The 13,860-nt window shown below is 37.2% G+C and overlaps 1 long non-coding RNA gene across 1 annotated transcript; it reads right to left on the bottom strand.

The window, feature by feature from the left end:
• Nucleotides 1–9,629: 9,629 nt before the first annotated feature.
• Nucleotides 9,630–12,853, bottom strand: LOC119777159. The gene is made up of 3 exons (XR_005279881.1): nt 12,727–12,853; nt 9,864–9,977; nt 9,630–9,749 (listed from the first exon to the last, which is right to left on the bottom strand). It is a non-coding gene; the product is annotated as an uncharacterized LOC119777159 (long non-coding RNA).
• Between the last annotated feature and the right edge of the window lie 1,007 nt (nt 12,854–13,860).

Here is a 13,860-nt window from a genome sequence, read left to right as displayed (position 1 = left end):
AATGTGGCAGAGGCCTGGATAGTATCAGAGCCACCATTGAAGATAACTCATCCAAGTTTCAAGAATATATCAGTAAGATTGCCTCAAAGGATGCGGAGTATATATATACATCTATCTATCTATCTATCTATCTATCTATCTATCTATCTATCTATCTATCTATCTATCTATCTATCTATCTATCTATCTATCTATCTATCTATCTATCTATCTATCTATCTATCTATCTATCTATCTATATATATATATATATACATATATATATATATATATATATATATATATATATATATATACACCCCATAAATACAAGTACATAATGTTAACTCAAAGTTGGTTTTCAAACTTGTTATTTTTTATGTTTTTGTATTATATCTTGTTATGGTAATTTGCATTTTTGCTACCAGGTCAAACTTTTACATTCCTCACTTTTATAACTCCCATTATTGAATTGGGAGGCTGAACTTCAGATACAGGAAAAAAGGCTGACAAAGGATGTATTTTCTAAACTCTCTAAAGAACTTTGTCATACAAAACAGCACCAAAAGCAAGTAAAGGCCCTTATACCTCAATGCTGGGTCACGGATTTAAACAATTAATCTGAATCTGTAGGACAGATGTGCAGATAGATCTATGGTTCTGAGGCTTAAGCCCTGGATGTTTTCTGAATAGTGCCTTGTTCTCACTAAAGAAGAAATTTGAAGTTGTGGCATAGGGCCAGGGGAGGATGGTGAGAGAGATCCTCATCTGTCACCATGACAAATAATTTCTAAGATTCAAAGATAAGAGATAAACATAAATTTATCCACGTGACTGTTATATAAAGTTGTTTTCTGTGTATATTTAACTTACTGTTGAAACATCAATACATATAGACAATACAAAGAATTGAACATGTCCAAGGCCCCTCTGTGGGTGTTTCTAGTCTCCAAGGGTGTCCCCACCTTCTGTAGGTGCAACAGCACTGTGTTTTCTTGTCTCTTCTTTGGTCTCCAGTGCCACCTCTTCCTTGGTTGTCAGCAGCGTCTCTTTGTGGGTCCTCAGGACCGCCTATCTGTGGGTCTGCCATTTGAGATCCTAGCTCCGCCTCACCCTTGATTGCATTAACTCATTGTCTCGAATGCAATCCCTCACACTAAACATGCTTTTAGCGAGAGTGAAGAGGAAAAGCTCCCTTTTAACAGGAAGAAACCTCCAGCAGAACCAGGCTCAGTGTGAGCGGCCATCTGCTGAGGCCGACTGGGGTTCAAGGAGACAGAAGCAGAGATATAAAAAGCAGCTGTAAAAGGCGGCCCCGTCCAGGAAACACACAGCCAGGCAGACGAGCTCCAAGACCACTCCTATGTCACAGGATGATAAGAGCACATCCAGTCAGTCAGAGAAAAAGGACTACACTGAAAAACAGGCAGATCTCCCAATATCTACAGTGGGCACTGGTTGGAAATGGACGGTTTCCTGCGTGATTCCTGTGTGATTCCCACGTGAATCACGTAGTATTTCCTGAGGCCAGTTTTTTTATTTCAAAAAGAACTGCAATGTACCCGGACAACCACCAGGTGGCGCTTGGGATCTCTGCCGTGCTGAGGGTGACGTTTGTGGGCCTGCAGTCAACTGAAAAGCAGGTTTATTGGGGATCTTGGTGTGATACTGTGCTATTTTATTTTGTTTTTGATTAAAATAAAGTTAATGAATTAATTTAACATAAGATTATGCAGTCAAGTGACTGCATAATCTTATTTTATGAAAATGGTTGCGTAGTTATAGATACACCTCCGATCTTATCCGAGAACTGTTATTTCTATTTATCTGCATCGCTATTATTTAATGAAAAATAAAATTAATTAAGTTGGAGCCGGGGATACGGACTGTAGCGCAACCAGAGACTGCGGTAAAGCTAGCCGCCTCTTCGAAAATAACAGTAAAGCCAGCCCGCTCTCGATTTTCACATGCGCGACAGCTCAAGACATTATGGTACCGCCATTTACGTGCTGCTTTCACAATAAAAGCGTGCATCCGGTCCATGTTTAATCTACTGGAAATAGATTTACAACGGCTTCGAGTTTTACATGCTGCTTTCACAATAAAAGCGCGCATCCGGTCCATGTTTAATCTACTGGAAATAGATTTACAACGGCTTCGAATTTTAGACTTTGTATTTATGCTGAAAGACTCTGTTGATCTGATGTGTCATTTCAAAATAAAACACAATTAAAAAAGCACTTTTTGACTTTCTTAACCTAAGTTGCCGTGCCCATTGCTGGAAAACTCTCTGTTTCCAATGACTTCCAGCACATCTGGTTGACAGAGGGACACCTCTAGAACACAACCACAAACTGTCAACAACATCTGATGTGTCATTTCAAAATAAAACACAATTAAAAAAGCACTTTTTGACTTTTTTAACCTAAGTTGCCGTGCCCATTGCTGGAAAACTCTCTGTTTCCAATGACTTCCAGCACATCTGGTTGACAGAGGGACACCTCTAGAACACAACCACAAACTGTCAACAACATCTGATGTGTCATTTCAAAATAAAACACAATTAAAAAAGCACTTTTTGACTTTTTTAACCTAAGTTGCCGTGCCCATTGCTGGAAAACTCTCTGTTTCCAATGACTTCCAGCACATCTGGTTGACAGAGGGACACCTCTAGAACACAACCACAAACTGTCAACAACATCTGATGTGTCATTTCAAAATAAAACACAATTAAAAAAGCACTTTTTGACTTTCTTAACCTAAGTTGCCGTGCCCATTGCTGGAAAACTCTCTGTTTCCAATGACTTCCAGCACATCTGGTTGACAGAGGGACACCTCTAGAACACAACCACAAACTGTCAACAACATCTGATGTGTCATTTCAAAATAAAACACAATTAAAAAAGCACTTTTTGACTTTTTTAACCTAAGTTGCCGTGCCCATTGCTGGAAAACTCTCTGTTTCCAATGACTTCCAGCACATCTGGTTGACAGAGGGACACCTCTAGAACACAACCACAAACTGTCAACAACATCTGATGTGTCATTTCAAAATAAAACACAATTAAAAAAGCACTTTTTGACTTTCTTAACCTAAGTTGCCGTGCCCATTGCTGGAAAACTCTCTGTTTCCAATGACTTCCAGCACATCTGGTTGACAGAGGGACACCTCTAGAACACAACCACAAACTGTCAACAACATCTGATGTGTCATTTCAAAATAAAACACAATTAAAAAAGCACTTTTTGACTTTCTTAACCTAAGTTGCCGTGCCCATTGCTGGAAAACTCTCTGTTTCCAATGACTTCCAGCACATCTGGTTGACAGAGGGACACCTCTAGAACACAACCACAAACTGTCAACAACATCTGATGTGTCATTTCAAAATAAAACACAATTAAAAAAGCACTTTTTGACTTTTTTAACCTAAGTTGCCGTGCCCATTGCTGGAAAACTCTCTGTTTCCAATGACTTCCAGCACATCTGGTTGACAGAGGGACACCTCTAGAACACAACCACAAACTGTCAACAACATCTGATGTGTCATTTCAAAATAAAACACAATTAAAAAAGCACTTTTTGACTTTCTTAACCTAAGTTGCCGTGCCCATTGCTGGAAAACTCTCTGTTTCCAATGACTTCCAGCACATCTGGTTGACAGAGGGACACCTCTAGAACACAACCACAAACTGTCAACAACATCTGATGTGTCATTTCAAAATAAAACACAATTAAAAAAGCACTTTTTGACTTTCTTAACCTAAGTTGCCGTGCCCATTGCTGGAAAACTCTCTGTTTCCAATGACTTCCAGCACATCTGGTTGACAGAGGGACACCTCTAGAACACAACCACAAACTGTCAACAACATCTGATGTGTCATTTCAAAATAAAACACAATTAAAAAAGCACTTTTTGACTTTCTTAACCTAAGTTGCCGTGCCCATTGCTGGAAAACTCTCTGTTTCCAATGACTTCCAGCACATCTGGTTGACAGAGGGACACCTCTAGAACACAACCACAAACTGTCAACAACATCTGATGTGTCATTTCAAAATAAAACACAATTAAAAAAGCACTTTTTGACTTTTTTAACCTAAGTTGCCGTGCCCATTGCTGGAAAACTCTCTGTTTCCAATGACTTCCAGCACATCTGGTTGACAGAGGGACACCTCTAGAACACAACCACAAACTGTCAACAACATCTGATGTGTCATTTCAAAATAAAACACAATTAAAAAAGCACTTTTTGACTTTCTTAACCTAAGTTGCCGTGCCCATTGCTGGAAAACTCTCTGTTTCCAATGACTTCCAGCACATCTGGTTGACAGAGGGACACCTCTAGAACACAACCACAAACTGTCAACAACATCTGATGTGTCATTTCAAAATAAAACACAATTAAAAAAGCACTTTTTGACTTTCTTAACCTAAGTTGCCGTGCCCATTGCTGGAAAACTCTCTGTTTCCAATGACTTCCAGCACATCTGGTTGACAGAGGGACACCTCTAGAACACAACCACAAACTGTCAACAACATCTGATGTGTCATTTCAAAATAAAACACAATTAAAAAAGCACTTTTTGACTTTTTTAACCTAAGTTGCCGTGCCCATTGCTGGAAAACTCTCTGTTTCCAATGACTTCCAGCACATCTGGTTGACAGAGGGACACCTCTAGAACACAACCACAAACTGTCAACAACATCTGATGTGTCATTTCAAAATAAAACACAATTAAAAAAGCACTTTTTGACTTTTTTAACCTAAGTTGCCGTGCCCATTGCTGGAAAACTCTCTGTTTCCAATGACTTCCAGCACATCTGGTTGACAGAGGGACACCTCTAGAACACAACCACAAACTGTCAACAACATCTGATGTGTCATTTCAAAATAAAACACAATTAAAAAAGCACTTTTTGACTTTCTTAACCTAAGTTGCCGTGCCCATTGCTGGAAAACTCTCTGTTTCCAATGACTTCCAGCACATCTGGTTGACAGAGGGACACCTCTAGAACACAACCACAAACTGTCAACAACATCTGATGTGTCATTTCAAAATAAAACACAATTAAAAAAGCACTTTTTGACTTTCTTAACCTAAGTTGCCGTGCCCATTGCTGGAAAACTCTCTGTTTCCAATGACTTCCAGCACATCTGGTTGACAGAGGGACACCTCTAGAACACAACCACAAACTGTCAACAACATCTGATGTGTCATTTCAAAATAAAACACAATTAAAAAAGCACTTTTTGACTTTTTTAACCTAAGTTGCCGTGCCCATTGCTGGAAAACTCTCTGTTTCCAATGACTTCCAGCACATCTGGTTGACAGAGGGACACCTCTAGAACACAACCACAAACTGTCAACAACATCTGATGTGTCATTTCAAAATAAAACACAATTAAAAAAGCACTTTTTGACTTTTTTAACCTAAGTTGCCGTGCCCATTGCTGGAAAACTCTCTGTTTCCAATGACTTCCAGCACATCTGGTTGACAGAGGGACACCTCTAGAACACAACCACAAACTGTCAACAACATCTGATGTGTCATTTCAAAATAAAACACAATTAAAAAAGCACTTTTTGACTTTCTTAACCTAAGTTGCCGTGCCCATTGCTGGAAAACTCTCTGTTTCCAATGACTTCCAGCACATCTGGTTGACAGAGGGACACCTCTAGAACACAACCACAAACTGTCAACAACATCTGATGTGTCATTTCAAAATAAAACACAATTAAAAAAGCACTTTTTGACTTTCTTAACCTAAGTTGCCGTGCCCATTGCTGGAAAACTCTCTGTTTCCAATGACTTCCAGCACATCTGGTTGACAGAGGGACACCTCTAGAACACAACCACAAACTGTCAACAACATCTGATGTGTCATTTCAAAATAAAACACAATTAAAAAAGCACTTTTTGACTTTCTTAACCTAAGTTGCCGTGCCCATTGCTGGAAAACTCTCTGTTTCCAATGACTTCCAGCACATCTGGTTGACAGAGGGACACCTCTAGAACACAACCACAAACTGTCAACAACATCTGATGTGTCATTTCAAAATAAAACACAATTAAAAAAGCACTTTTTGACTTTCTTAACCTAAGTTGCCGTGCCCATTGCTGGAAAACTCTCTGTTTCCAATGACTTCCAGCACATCTGGTTGACAGAGGGACACCTCTAGAACACAACCACAAACTGTCAACAACATCTGATGTGTCATTTCAAAATAAAACACAATTAAAAAAGCACTTTTTGACTTTCTTAACCTAAGTTGCCGTGCCCATTGCTGGAAAACTCTCTGTTTCCAATGACTTCCAGCACATCTGGTTGACAGAGGGACACCTCTAGAACACAACCACAAACTGTCAACAACATCTGATGTGTCATTTCAAAATAAAACACAATTAAAAAAGCACTTTTTGACTTTCTTAACCTAAGTTGCCGTGCCCATTGCTGGAAAACTCTCTGTTTCCAATGACTTCCAGCACATCTGGTTGACAGAGGGACACCTCTAGAACACAACCACAAACTGTCAACAACATCTGATGTGTCATTTCAAAATAAAACACAATTAAAAAAGCACTTTTTGACTTTCTTAACCTAAGTTGCCGTGCCCATTGCTGGAAAACTCTCTGTTTCCAATGACTTCCAGCACATCTGGTTGACAGAGGGACACCTCTAGAACACAACCACAAACTGTCAACAACATCTGATGTGTCATTTCAAAATAAAACACAATTAAAAAAGCACTTTTTGACTTTCTTAACCTAAGTTGCCGTGCCCATTGCTGGAAAACTCTCTGTTTCCAATGACTTCCAGCACATCTGGTTGACAGAGGGACACCTCTAGAACACAACCACAAACTGTCAACAACATCTGATGTGTCATTTCAAAATAAAACACAATTAAAAAAGCACTTTTTGACTTTCTTAACCTAAGTTGCCGTGCCCATTGCTGGAAAACTCTCTGTTTCCAATGACTTCCAGCACATCTGGTTGACAGAGGGACACCTCTAGAACACAACCACAAACTGTCAACAACATCTGATGTGTCATTTCAAAATAAAACACAATTAAAAAAGCACTTTTTGACTTTTTTAACCTAAGTTGCCGTGCCCATTGCTGGAAAACTCTCTGTTTCCAATGACTTCCAGCACATCTGGTTGACAGAGGGACACCTCTAGAACACAACCACAAACTGTCAACAACATCTGATGTGTCATTTCAAAATAAAACACAATTAAAAAAGCACTTTTTGACTTTTTTAACCTAAGTTGCCGTGCCCATTGCTGGAAAACTCTCTGTTTCCAATGACTTCCAGCACATCTGGTTGACAGAGGGACACCTCTAGAACACAACCACAAACTGTCAACAACATCTGATGTGTCATTTCAAAATAAAACACAATTAAAAAAGCACTTTTTGACTTTTTTAACCTAAGTTGCCGTGCCCATTGCTGGAAAACTCTCTGTTTCCAATGACTTCCAGCACATCTGGTTGACAGAGGGACACCTCTAGAACACAACCACAAACTGTCAACAACATCTGATGTGTCATTTCAAAATAAAACACAATTAAAAAAGCACTTTTTGACTTTTTTAACCTAAGTTGCCGTGCCCATTGCTGGAAAACTCTCTGTTTCCAATGACTTCCAGCACATCTGGTTGACAGAGGGACACCTCTAGAACACAACCACAAACTGTCAACAACATCTGATGTGTCATTTCAAAATAAAACACAATTAAAAAAGCACTTTTCGACTTTCTTAACCTAAGTTGCCGTGCCCATTGCTGGAAAACTCCCTGTTTCCAGTTGTTACAACACAAAGTTATGAAGTTGTTTGATTCTCAGCCCCGTAAATGCAACTCTCATAGCAAGGTAACTGGAAGGTGTCAACGACACGTTGGATTTGCGAAACAGAATAACAGTAAGGCATTGAGTGTTTGAAAATCAATGTAAACCACACTTTATTCAACACACTTTACATATTTACAGTATAGAACATTTATGTTTAAACAACACACCCCAACATTGGTCACCCCAACAATAATCAAAACTTGACCTCTTGGAGACCCTCCACCACCTTCAGCTATCAGCCTGGACAAGAAATGAGAGTGGGATTAAACAAAGCAAATACAAAAAAAAATTACTACAATATGTATAAGTAGTAAAATGAGTTATTCTCATCAAAAAAAACAAATACAATCAAAATAAATAATTATCTTCAGCTGCATATTTTGTATGCATTTGTTCATGTCACCTGCATGTGATTTACAAAAATAGTTGTTGTTCTATGTTACACATATTTATAATAAAAAATAAAAAAAATGAATAAACGTCTTACCACACAACTGACAATTCCATTCCATGTTCCCAGGCACTCCTCATGGAACCACCTTTCACAAGTGTCACACTAAATCTGAAAAAACAAAACAAAAACGTATGCAATAGGATGAAAACAACTTACCTATTATGTCTCTTCTTTTTATTATTATATTACTAAAGCTATGTATAACCCATAGGTGTATGTGAAATACCATCTTGAGAACTCAACACTAGACGGCTATTGAACCAACTTCAATAGAGTAAAACTGTTTTTGAAGAGTTTAATTTCTAATATATGTATTGAAACATCTGTTTCAAGTTTCATATATTCAATGTAAAAAATTAATTTAACTTACATGTGACTGAAAGCAACTGTATTAAAGTCGTTTTGATGTTATGACAAAATCAAAACAAATACGTTGCACATGTTTCTTAAAGTATGTTAAAATCGTCATATACTTTAAATGTTCATGTCGGAAAAGTTACCACACTTTGGTACTCACACTGAGGATGGACACTACTAATAATTGACATAATTTTGCATTGAAAATGCATTTAACCCTTTATGTGTTGCATCTAGTTGTCCTAACACAGGTTTAGTTTAATAAGATTATAAATTCTTACAGTATGAAAGCTATTAAGAAACCATTATGTTAACCTAGTTATCCTTGTATGGTCCAGGTGTGGCCAGTGTCTACTTCTAGCAGTCACTGATCAAGAGGTAATTAATCAATCAATTACATTTTATTTGTATAGCTCCTTTCATCAAAAAGGCATTTCTATGTGCCTTGTTGCTGAAATGTATGACGATGTAAAATTGAATACCGAAAAAAATTGCATTTGTCAAAAATTAAAATTTTGGAAACTATATTGTAATTGTGTCATATCCAACTTTTAACATAAGAAATGTCCAGAAATTAAACACCTGAAATGAAGACTTGTCAACAGAAATGACATTACAACAACACACTGTCTCACCCATTTTGTAATTGGAGGCCCCGCTCCAGGAGGTTTTGCCAATGAACACAGGGAGCAGTTGTTCCCTGTCTCGAAAACTAAAATTAAACACAGTTTATAAAATTGTTAACTGTGAAATAATTGTAAAAACAGTGAAATTTAAAAAAATCTACATATCACACACATACTACATAAAATGTGTCATCATGTCTTCTTACAGTGACTGACGTTAAGACCACACACAAGTTAAATGTAAAATTAATAACAGCAAACTCTGAATTTCAAATGGGCAATGGTTTGAAGTTGGTAATGATGTACATCTGACATAATACAGAAAAATAGGGTGGATCATTTGATATCAACACACACACCAGATGCTGAGAGAATAAGTTCAGCAAACGATCTCCTTTCCTTTGCCATGTCTCTTGTGGAAGTACTAAATGACAGGGTTGGGGGATCAGGAAAAGCCTTCATCACTTCCTTGGCAATCTAAGAAAGCATTGAATACGTTAACTTTCACAATATTCTAAATATTCTCACCATTAACAAACAATATTTAAATGTAATTGTTAACTGACAAAATTTATTTGGAGATTTACATACCATTACCACAATGGACCGTCCTGCGGACAAGGATGGTCCATCACGTCCCCTTTCCATGTCATTTTTAACCAGTCAGCGTGTCCTATTGCTGAATTTCGGACTTTTAGGTATTCACTGCACAAATTTCACAATGTCATTAGTAACAAAAGGACACAATTTTAAATCATTGACAATTTAGTAATACATACGAATAACATATATGACATTCAAAAATACTGAAAATACTGTGTTACATCACAAATGTTCAGACATGACTTTAAAAAATACTACTTTTAAAAATTTAGGCATATAGATATGCTTTAACAACATGTCAAATATAGCAGCATTATGATCTAATTAAAGTAGGTATGCCTTCTTCTTTTTTATAAAAAAAAGAAATACACAGTCAAGATCTATTTTAAAGGGCGATGTAAGCATGCTGCAATTCATAAACATAATATTCACTCAGTTTCACAGCAAAATACTCTTCCTAAGAAATAGTGTGATTTCTTTTTTGATCTTTTTGTCATTTTTTTTTAATTATTTTTTTTGTTAAAATTTAATACTTTTGTTACACATAATAAAACAGTAATATAAAAATAAAAAAAAAACAATTAAAAAAACACTAACACAAACATTTATGACAAAATGTATTAACCTCTGTGTGAAGCAAGTAAGAGGGGAGGCTTGCAGCGCACACAACAATCGCGATCCTATGAGGTGCCCCCAGGGACATAAATCAGAATTAACTTGCATATACACATATTAAATTACACTCTTCCATATAATATACTGAAAACCTCACACAAACACTAGTAAAAAGCTCTCACATAAACTAGTGAAAACATTGACCTCTTATATAATCTACTCAAAAGCTCTCATACAAAGTAGTGAGAACTGTTCATATAAACTGGTGAAAAGCTTTACCTTTCATACACACTACTAGAAAGCTTTCATATACACTATTAAAAAGCTCTCATATACACTACTAGAACGCTCTCATATACACTATTAGAAAGCTCTCATATACACTATTAGAAAGCTCTCATATACACTATTAGAACGCTCTCATATACACTACTAGAACGCTCTCATATACACTATTAGAACGCTCTCATATACACTATTAGAATGCTCTCATAAACACTACTAGAATGCTCTCATATACACTATTAGAACGCTCTCATATACACTATTAGAAAGCTCTCATAAACACTATTAGAACGCTCTCATAAACACTATTAGAACGCTCTCATATACACTATTAGAAAGCTCTCATATACACTACTAGAACGCTCTCATAAACACTATTAGAAAGCTCTCATACACACTACTGAAAAGCTATTAGCGGATTTCAGTTGAAACGGAAGGTGTTTCAGTTGAAACGGAAGGTGTTTCAGTGAAACAGGAAGGACCGTCATTACACCGGAAGTTGTTTTAAACGGAGGGCATTCTGGCTAGCTCCGTACATTTTGTGCTATCTCCGGCCGAAATTGTATCAAATAAAATTATTGATTCATGCTCAGCTATCCGCTAAACAACTCACAGAAGCATGGGCATTACTCGACTTTATTTTTTATGTTTTTGCTTCAACAGAGATCCTTTTCCGGTGTTGTGCGAAATTCTGTTCCCATGTGAAAATCTGTTCCACCTGTGTCGGGAGCGCGCCGCGCATTGCAGCCACATAAGCGGATCTGATCATTTCCCAGGCCTTTCGGATCATTTCTTGGTTAAATAAAAAGTCGTAAAATTATACAAGGTTGAGACATTTAGTTTAATCAGCCGCTGTTGTTTACAAAATTGTAAAATAAAAAAAATAAATGCGGTTTTCTTATGCTGTTTTGTGTTGTTATTTTAAACGCCAAGAGAATCAGTCTCTTTCCAAGTTTTTTCACTTCAGCCTGACAGAAATAAAAGTCAAGTCACCAAATACCAAATTTGTATTTATAATTTTTTATTACTGATATAAGATGATGGGAAGTGCCTGATAGCAGTTCCATAATATAGAAACAAATTAATTTAGCTGCAAATCTTAAACTGTGTTTATTCCTATCTTCATCAACAACAAACCATCTGGATTCGGTGATATTTGAGCAATGTTTGCCTAAATTAAAGGAGGGGGACCATATATTTTAGCTTTCTAATAGTGTGTATGAGAGCGTTCTAATAGTGTATATGAGAGCTTTCTAATAGTGTATATGAGAGCGTTCTAATAGTGTATATGAGAGCTTTCTAGTAGTGTATATGAGAGCTTTCTAGTAGTGTATATGAGAGCTTTCTAATAGTGTATATGAGAGCGTTCTAATAGTGTATATGAGAGCTTTCTAATAGTGTATATGAGAGCTTTCTAATAGTGTATATGAGAGCTTTCTAATAGTGTATATGAGAGCTTTCTAATAGTGTATATGAGAGCTTTCTAATAGTGTATATGAGAGCTTTCTAATAGTGTATATGAGAGCGTTCTAATAGTGTATATGAGAGCTTTCTAATAGTGTATATGAGAGTTTTCTAATATTGTATATGAGAGTGTTCTAATAGTGTATATGAGAGCGTTCTAATAGTGTATATGAGAGCTTTCTAATAGTGTATATGAGAGCTTTCTAATAGTGTATATGAAAGCTTTCTAGTAGTGTGTATGAAAGGTAAAGCTTTTCACCAGTTTATATGAACAGTTCTCACTACTTTGTATGAGAGCTTTTGAGTAGATTATATAAGAGGTCAATGTTTTCACTAGTTTATGTGAGAGCTTTTTACTAGTGTTTGTGTGAGGTTTTCAGTATATTATATGGAAGAGTGTAATTTAATATGTGTATATGCAAGTTAATTCTGATTTATGTCCCTGGGGGCACCTCATACGATCCTCTATCCATACATAAAGACTTACTGTTGGGATCTGGAGATCTACCACCTTTCTCCAGCAGAGAGCGCCCTGGGTCTCCTGAGTTGAAGCCTCCTGCACACCTGAGGCTGATTCACCTGATTAGGAGACCTACTACTTAAGCAGCGGCCAGACCTGTCTTCAGCGGCGGAGTGTTGACCAGTTTTGGTTAGCAGAAACCTGAGCCTCAGCCTGCACATAGAATCTCTGTCTACTGTGGAGAGTAACCCAGATTCTAACCAGCCTCTGTCTTCTCTGCTCCTAGGAAAACCCGACTGAGTCTGTAGCTCTGGAGGAGCTCATGCTTGGAAACCTGCCTGCCTGCCCAGAGAAGCCAAACCTGAAGATCCTCAGTCTGAATCTCCCAGCTAGTTCTCAGGGGAGAACTAGGAGAACAACTCAAGGTCTGAATCTCGCTAGGCTGAAGCTAAGCTCTGCCACTGCTGAGCTCTCTGCTGAATCCACAGTCTCTGGACCCAACCGGTTCCCTCTCTCCATTGATCAGTCTGAACCTCATCAGGTACAAATCAGAATCAAGACTCTGTCAAGACTTCACTGCTATCTGGCTAACCAAACAATCCCTCTCTGCAGATTACTCTGTGATACCAGTCCCGGACCAGTACCAGAACCTGTCTGATCATTTACTCTGTGTGTGCTTCCAAATAAACTGTTTAACTTTTACTCAATCTCCTGTGGTGTTCTGCATGTGGGTTTAATCACAGAGACCCATCATGACACTTACCTAAACCTTTTTGCAGCTTCGTCTGACTCTTTCTTTTCATGTTTGCTGGCAGCTGGGTCCACAAGACAGACTGTCTGTTTTATAGCATTGATGTACTAATAAGAACATGAAAGTTAATACATGACATTTTTGCTAAAACAGATGTCTTTGTAGGATAATATTTATGCATAGCTTACAAGAAACTTCCAATGGTTCCCATTGACGTTCACAAAGGACAAAATTCCTTTGTAATTCTCAAATTTTACCTGTAAAATAAAAAATAAATAATTAGACATATTTTTTTAATTTTATAATACAACTTAAAAAACATTACATTGCACACATTAATATTTATTAAATAAATCAGTATTTATGAAACAGTATTTTATATAATACATCTAATTTTTTTTTATATTAAA

This window comes from Cyprinodon tularosa, unplaced genomic scaffold (assembly GCF_016077235.1).
Source record: "Cyprinodon tularosa strain WSP-4 unplaced genomic scaffold, ASM1607723v1 ctg982, whole genome shotgun sequence".
Lineage (NCBI taxonomy): Eukaryota > Metazoa > Chordata > Actinopteri > Cyprinodontiformes > Cyprinodontidae > Cyprinodon > Cyprinodon tularosa.
The sequence above is the reverse complement of the archived record's forward strand: the minus strand, read 5'-3'. Positions and strand labels throughout refer to the sequence as shown.